Source organism: Bos indicus, chromosome 3 (assembly GCF_029378745.1).
Source record: "Bos indicus isolate NIAB-ARS_2022 breed Sahiwal x Tharparkar chromosome 3, NIAB-ARS_B.indTharparkar_mat_pri_1.0, whole genome shotgun sequence".
NCBI lineage: Eukaryota > Metazoa > Chordata > Mammalia > Artiodactyla > Bovidae > Bos > Bos indicus.
Window position 1 is genome coordinate 106,732,008 of NC_091762.1, and position 8,969 is coordinate 106,740,976.

Consider the following 8,969-nt stretch of genomic DNA (forward strand, 5'->3'; position numbering starts at 1 on the left):
CTTGGACTTACACTGTGTCTTCTCCAAGGCATTTACCGTACTGTGACGAAATGTATATGTTTGTGTGCCTACTTATACTATTCATCTCTGCTCCCCATATCCAGCTTATAATAGGTATCAAGCAATTACTGGGTGGATGGATGCATGGATGGATGGCTGGAAGGATGAATAGGCAAGTTACTTCTGTCTTATGATCTGCCCAACATGGTACGTGTGCCTAATTTAGAGATCATTGTCCATTCATTTCTGGATTTTTTTATTTCTTATGCCTTTATCATTTCTTTCACTAGACTATGAGCCACTCAAAGACAGGGTCTGTGTCTCCTCCACAGTAGCTACTCTTGCAGAACCAAAGCTCTACACACATGAGTGTGCTATTGAGTTCTCATAACAATTCTTTGAGGCCAGACCCTCTTACATATATCCCAGCTTCACTGAGCTACAATTCACAACTCATGCAATTCACCCGTTTAAAGTGTGCAATTTAATTGTTTTGAGTATAGAGTTGTGCAACCATCATCACAATCAAGTCTAGAATATTTTTCATCACCCCAAAATGAAACCCCTTATCCCTTAGCAGTCATCCCCCATTTCCTCCCACCCACCTCCATCTCCTAGCCCTAGATACCACCAATGCACTTTCTGTCTCTACGGATTTGCTTCTTCTGGACATTTCATGTAAATGAAATCCTACAATATGGTGTCTTTTGTGACTGGTTCTTTCACTTAGCATGATGTTTTCAAGGTTCTTTCATGTTGTAGCATGTAACAGTACATTATTACTATTTTTTTATTATTATCTGAATAATATTGAATTGTATGGATATTCCAAGGGCCTGGGCCCTGGGCAGAGCAGAGTGGTGGTGGGTAGGCACAACAGTATATAGCTTCTCAAATTTTAATGGCGATCTTGATAAAATGCAGATTCTAGTACTCTTGCCTGGAAAATCCCATGGGCGGAAGAGCCTGGTAGGCTGCAGTCGATGGGGTCTCGAAGAGTCGGACACGACTGAGCAACTTCACTTTCACTTTTCACTTTCATGCATTTGACAAGGAAATGGCAACCCACTCCAGTGTTCTTGCCTGGAGAATCCCAGGGACGGGGGAGCCTGGTGGGCTGCGTCTCTTGGGTCGCACAGAGTCGGACACGACTGAATCGACTTAGCAGCAGCAGCAGTTCAGTAGGCAGGGAGTGGGGCTTGAGGTGCTACATTGCTAGGAAGCTCTCAGGTGTTATTGAGAGATACAGAGGATTTCTACCCATTGGGCAGGGAAATTGGGTTCTTTCTCATACAAGGCATCCACATGCCTTTAATCCCGTTAGCCACCAAGATCACCTCTTTTTGTGGGTGAGTGGTGGGTGGGTGAGTTCTTTCCAAAATCAGAGATATCAAATGAGGAGTCAGCATGTACATGTGTCCTTGGTCGCTCAGTCATGTCTGACTCCTTGCAGCGCTATGGACTGTAGCCCAGGTGAGAATACTGGAGTGGGTTACCATGCCCTCCTCTGGGGAATCTTCCCTATCCAGGGATCAAACTCATGTCTCTGGCATTGCAGGTGGATTCTTTACCACTGAGCCACCAGAGAAACCCATTGCTGGACACGTTTCTTGTCAACACAAAATAATCAGTGTGTGTGAACTGCTTTGTCAACCTCAGGGGTCATCCACAAGAGACAGGATTGTTGAGAATCTATAACATGTGTTCTGTCTGTTAGTCCTTCAAGAAGCAGACACTAAGATGGGGTTAAGTATGCAAGAGATTTATCAGGAAAATGTCAATGAAGGATAAAGGAGATGGGTGTGGAGAGCCTTCACACCAGGTTGCAGATCTGATACCTGCTGGGAGAGCAGGAAGGAAGGACTGGGTAGGAAGAGCTTCACACTACAGCTTTGAGAGAATCTTGGCTAGATAGATGGTGAGTCCTCAAGCCAAGGACACCCAGTAGAAGAGTCTCATACCAGGCAGCAATAGGCCAGCACTCATACCTCCACCACGTTTGTCATTGGCTGTGGCCCCTCGTGAACACCATGGTGGAGCCAAAGGGACAGCAGCTGTCAATCAAGTGCACCCCACAGCAGGCTCTCCAGAAGGAATTCGGTTGGCACATTTCCATGGCTCCCAGTGTCCCACCAGCTACCAGTGATCAGGCCACGGACAAGTCACTCATTCTCCCATGCCTCAGTTCCCTCATCTGCATATTGATGGATGATAGCGCTGACTTTCTATGACTGTTGTGAACATTAAGTGAAATAATGTGTGTAAGCCTCAATACACGTTAGTTACTGGGATTAGTATAGGCAGATTTTGGAGATAACGGTGGGTTCTGTTCCAGACCACTGCAATAAAGCAAGTCTCACGATAAAGCCAGTCACGTGAATTTTTTTGGTTTCTCAGTACATACAAAATATTTATTTTTACACTATACTGTAGTCAGATGTGCAATAGCATTATGTCTAAAAGAACAGTGCCAGGCGTTCCCTGATGGCCTAGTGGTTAGGATGCCAGGTGTTCACTGCCGTGGCCCAGGTTCGATTCCTGGCTGGGGAACTGAGATCCACCAAGCCCCACAGCGTGGCCAAAAATTCAAAAAAAGAAAGAAAAGAACAATATGCCTACCTTTAATCAAAAAGTACATTATTGCTAAGAAAAAAAGTACTTTATTGCTAAAAAATTGCTAACCATCAGCACATCATATAATCTTTTGGCCATAATGATATCAAAGATCACTGTTCACAGACCACCTTAACAAATACAATACTGATGAAAAAATGCGAAATATTGTGAGAATGGCCAACATGTGAAAGAGAGACGAAGTGAGCAAAGGCCATTGGAAAGATGGCACTGATAGGCTCGCTTGATGTAGGAGTGCCTTGAATCTTCAGTTTGTAAAAAACACAGTGTCTGCGAAAGCAAAGTGCAGTAAAATGAGATCTGCCTGTGCTATGCTAGATTGCACGAGATTTAGAGCAAGAAAAAACTTAGGCCTCAACCCACGCTTGTCAGTGTTTTGATCTTGGCCAGCTACTCTACAGAGTGTAGAGTAGTGCCTAGGGTGTAGAAAATACCACGTGGCATTAGCTATTAATGTCATTATTTCCAAATAATAGTCTTCATTGGATCAATTACTCCTGGGAAATGCTACACTCCAGAATGGTATTCAAAACCTCTGAAAGATTTCAACTTTATTTTGCAGTTCCCTTCCCTACCACACACACACACACACACACACACACACACACTCCAAGTTCTAGCCTCACTGGGCCACTCATAGCAACCTTGAAAATGTCATGTTGTAATAATACAGTATTGTATTATCCACTGTCTACCAAACGCTCTTTGTATGCCTGGTACTGTGTACAAAGTTTATCTATATTATCTCATACATTTCTATTCTATCAGTGAGGAAACTGAGGCCCAAACTTCATTACTAAACAAGTAGATGTTTTATGCATCACTGGACTTTTGTCTGTCGAATGATTTCCTGGCCTCCATTCCATTTCTACCTTACAAAACACCACCTTCTGTTAAAGGTTCAGCTCCAGGAAGTTTTCCCTGGAAAGACAGAAAGGAAAGAACATCCTCCCTTTATTGGCAGATTCTACGTCCCTCTTCCTTAAAGGGCCGGCTGAGCCCATCACACGATGGAGGAGGCCCGCAGATGGGACGATGGTCCGAAGTTGTGCGTTTCGTCTTTTGCCTGAACCTAACCTCCATGATCTCAGAGACCCTGTCTGTGGATGAGGAAGGGTCTTCCTTCCTGAGAGGCAGAGCCTTTGTTGCTTATAGGAAATGGAGCTTTTGTAGGTGGAATGATCTCCTGCTGGGAGGATGGGGCTGGGTTTCCCCTGCTCTTACCCTCAAAAAGTTTCTAGATTCAAAGCACTTTTCACAAGTTCCATACACACACATATTTGGTTGCTTTTTTATCTCTCTCCTTCGTATGGGCAGGACATTCTGTGAATGTTTAGCTCACAGGTTGTCCCCAGCACCAGGAACAGAGCAAGCCTGACTCTTAGAAATGCCACATGACCTTGATTAAATGACAAATGAATGACTCCAGAAAGCAAAGCTCTGACATTCTGCTGTACTACAGAATCCTCAGTTGCAGAGACCTCCCCTGCAGCCATGTCGTCACCATGAAGTTTTTTTTTCCCTTCCTCCTCCCACCCTGGACTCATTCTTTCTCTTGACACATCATACCATCTATCAAGTATAGACCCGCTGAGAGTAAGTTCTGCCCCAGTGAAAAAAAAATCGCACCCCTTCCCATCCCAGCAAAGGTGCACTGATGTGCTCAGGCCTCCTTCCTGATCCCCAGTCTGGTCATTTGTGCAGCCTCTACCCATCTGACCAGACCCTGACCCAGTCCTGTTTGGATTTTGCAGGCCTGGAATCCAAAAGTCTCCTCTGGTGGCTTTGCGTCCCTCTAAGACTTATTATTAAGTGATATCCTTGTATTGACATGTGAGGAATCTAAATTTTTTTTCCCCATTTTCCCAGAATTCTTTTTTTATTTTCTTTGACTCTTATTCTCTCAGTTATCACATCTGACTAGTCACAGATTAGACTGACTAAATTTTTTTTTTAATCAAGTCACTTTCTCCATTGCCACGGCCACCACCTTAGTGGCCCTCACCTCCCAAGTCTCTTCCTTGCAATCACCCTCTAATCCTTTTATATTCTGTAGCCCAAAAGGGTTTTTTTTTAATTAGTTAATTTATTTGGCTGCATCTCATCTTAGCTGCAGACTTGGGATCTTCATTGTGCCATGCAAGATATTGCTTAGCGGCACAGACTCTGTGATTACGGCAGGCGGGCTTAGTTGCTCCATGGCATGTGGGATCTTAGCTCCCACATCAGGGATCCAACTTGTGTCCCCTGCATTGCAAGGTGGATTCGTAACCATGGGACTACCAGGGAAGTTCCCAAAAGGTTTTTTAAGAAATGTAATTTGAACCAAGGCAGCTCTCTCTTAAAATCCTTTAGCTCTGCCCTTTGATCTCAGGATAAAGTCCAAAACGGTTCAAATCTCCTAGAGCAGGCTGTCTTGTCCACCTCTCACAGCACCAGTCTGTCCTTCAGACTCCACTCCAGTCCATTCTTTCTCAGGGCCTTTGCACAAGCTGTTCTTCCTGTCTTCACTTAGGTAACTCTCCTCTCTTCTCAGTACAAATGTAGCTTGATAATAATAATTATCATTTACACAAGCGATTCATGTGTATTTATGTGTATTGTCATGAAAACCTTACTAAGTAAGCACCTTTATTAGTATACTTTGCTGTTCAGTCACTAAGTTGTGTCCAGCTCTTTGCGACCCTATGGACTGCAGCACGCCAGGTCTTCTTATTCTTCACTCTCTCCCAGGGCTTGCTCAAACTCATGTCTATTGAGTCAGTGATGCCATCCAACCATCTCATCCTCTCTTATCCCCTTCTCCTGCCTGAAATCTTTCTCAGCATCAGGGTCTTTTCATATCAGGCTGCCAAAGTATTGGAGCTTCAGCTTCAGCATCAGTCCTTCCAAAGAACATTCAGAACTGATTTCCTTTAGGATTGACTGGTTTGATCTCCTTGAGGTCCAAGAGACTCTCAAGAGTCTTCTCCAGCACCACAGTTCAAAAGCATCAATTCCTTGGTGTTCAGCCTTCTTCATGGTCCAACTCTCACATCCATACAGGACTACTGGAAAAACCATAGCTTTGACTACAGACAAAGCATAGACAGACCTTTGTCAGCAAAGTGATGTCTCTGCTTTTTAATATGCTGTCTAGGTTGGTCATCACTTCTCTTTCAAGGAGCAAGTGTCTTTTAATTTCATGGCTGTAGTCACCACCCACAGTGATTCTGTAGCATGAGAAAATAAAGTCTGTCACTGTTTCCATTGTTTCCCCATCTATTTGCCATGAAGTGATGGGACCGATGCCATGATCTTAGTTTCTTGAATGTTGAGCCTTTTCATTCTCCTCTTTCACCTTCATCAAGAGGCTCTTTAGTTCTTCGCTTTCTGCCATTAGGGTGGTGTCATCTGCATATCTGAGGTTATTGATATTTCTTCCAGCAATCTTGATTCCAGCTTGAACTTCATCCAGCCTGGCATTTCTCATGATGTACTATGTATGTAAGTTAAATAAGCAGGGTAACAATATACAGCCTTGACGTATTCCTTTCCCAATTTTGAACCAGTCCAGCGTTCCATGTCCAATTCTAACTGTTGCTTCTTGACTTGCATACAGGTTTTCTCAGGAGACAGGTGAGGTGGTCCGGTATTCCCAGATCTAAGAATTTTCCACAGTTTGTTGTGATCCACACAGTCAAAGGCTTTCTCATAGTCAACAAAGCAGGAGTAGATGTTTTTCTGGAATTCCCCTGCTTTTTCTATGATCCAGTGGATGTTGGAAATTTGATCTCTGGGTCCTCTGTCTTTTCTAAATCCAGCTTGTACATCTGGAAGTTCTCGGTTCACACACTGTTGAAGCATATCTTGAAGGATTTTGAACAATTACTTTGCTAGCACATGAAATGAGTGCAACTGTGTGGTAATTTGAACATTTTTTGACATTGCTCTTCTTTGGGATTGGAATGAAAACTGACCTTTTCCAGTCCTGTGTCTACTGTTGAGTTTTCCAAATTTGCTGACATACTGAGTGCAGCACTTTAACCACATCATCTTTTAGGATTTGAAATAGTTCAGCTGCAATTCCATCACCTCCACTAGCTTTGTTCCTAAGGCCCACTGGACTTCACACTCCAGGATGTCTGGCTCTAGGTGAGTGATCACACCATCATGGTTATCATTAAGACATTTTTTTGTACAGTTCTTCTGTGTATTCTTGCCACCTCTTCTTAATATCTTTTTCTTCTGTTAGGTCCTTGCTGTTTCTGTCCTTTATCGAGCCCATCTCTGCATGAAATGTTCCCTTGGTATCTCTAATTTTCCTGAAGAGCTCTCCAGTTTTTCCCATTCTGTTGTTTTCCTCTATTTTTCTTTGTTGTTCACTTAGGGAGGCTCTATGTATCTTTGCTATTTTTTGGAACTCTGTATTCAGGTGGGTATATCTTTCCTTTTCTCCTTTGCCTTTCACCTCTTTTCTTTTCTCAGCTATTTGTAAGGCCTCCTCAGACAACCATTTTGCCTTTTTGCATTTCTTTTTCTTGGGGATGATTTTGATCACTGCCTCCTGTACCATGTTATGAAACTTCATCCATAGTTCTTCAGGCACTCTATCAGATCTAATCCCTTGAATCTATTTGTCACTTCCACTGTATTATCATAAGAGATTTGATTTAGGTCATGCCTGAATAGCATAGTGGTTTTCCCTACTTTCTTCAATTTAAGTCTGAATTTTGCAAGAAGGAGTTCATGATCTGAGCCACAATCAGCTCCCAGTCTTGTTTTTGCTGACTGTATAGCTCTATATCTCCTTCTTCAGCTGCAAAGAATATAATTACTCTGATTTTGGTGATGTCCATGTGTAGAGTCATCTCTTGTGTTGTTAAAAGAGGCTGTTTTCTTTGACCAGTGTGTTCTCTTGGCAAAACTCTGTTAGCCTTTGCCCTGCTCCATTTTGTACTCCAAGGCCAAACTTGCCTGTTATTTCAGGTATCCCTTGACTTCCTACTTTTGCATTCCAATCCCCTATGATGAAAAGGACTTTTTTTTTTTTTTGGTATTAGCTCTAGAAGGTCTTATAGATCTTCACAGAACTGTTCAACTTCAGTTTCTTTGGCATTAGTGGTGGGAGCATAGCCTTGGATTGCTGTGATGTTGAATGGTTTGCCTTTTCGTTTTTGAGATTGCACCCAAGTACTACATTTCAGATTCTTCTGTTGACTGTGAGGGCTACTCTGTTTCTTCTAAGAGATTCTTTCCCACAGTAGTAGATATAATGGTCATCTGAATTAAATTCGTCCATATCTGTCCATTTTAGTTCACTGATTCCTAAAATGTCAATGTTCACTCTTGCTGTCTCCTTTCACCACTTCCAATTTACTTTGATTCATGGACCTAACATTCCATGTTCCTGTATCATTGGACTTTACTTTCACCACCAGACAAATTCACAACTGGGGATCGTTTCCACTTTAGCTCAGCCTCTTCATTCCTTCTGGAGCTATTTCTCTGCTCTTCTCCAGTAGCATATTGGACATCTACTGACCTGGGGAGTTCATCTTTCAGTGTCGTATCTTTTTGCCTTTTCATACTGTTCATGGGGTTCTCAAGGCAAGAATGCTGAAGTGGTTTGCCATTCCCTTCTGCAGGGGACCATGTTTTGTCAGAACTCTCCACCATGACCGGTCCATCTTGGGTGGCCCTACATGCCATGGCTCATAGTTTTACTAAGTTATACAAAGTTGTGATCTATGTGATCATTTTGGTTAGTTTTTTGTGTTTGTGGTTTTTATTCTGTCTGCCCTCTGATGGATGAGGATAAAAGGCTTGTGCAAGCTTCCTGATGGGAGGAACTGGCTGTGCAGAAAACTGGGTCTTGTTCTAGTGGGCAAGGCCATGCTCAGTAAATATTTAATCCAATTTTCTGCTGATGGATGGGGCTGTGTTCCCACCCTGAATTGCTCAGTCATATCTGACTCTGCGACCTCGTGGAGTATAGCCCACCAGGCTCCTCTGTCTATGGAATTCTCCAGGCATCAATACTGGAATGGGTTGCCATTCCCTTCCCCAGGGGATCTTCCCAACCTAGGGATTGAACGCAGGTCTCCTGCATTGCAAGTGGATTCTTTACCGTCTGAAGCACCATGAAAGCCCATTAATTTGCTTACAGATTGGAAATCTGAGTCAGAGATGTAAACTAGCTTGTTCAAGGTCACACAGGTAGTAAGTTCCCCACTAGATAGCTACACAAGGTTAGGGACTATGCAAGCTTTGCTTATGGTATTCATTTGTTTAACAGATATTTATTATTTAGTATGTGCCATATAGGTACCGGTCCATGTTTCTGCTCTCATGAA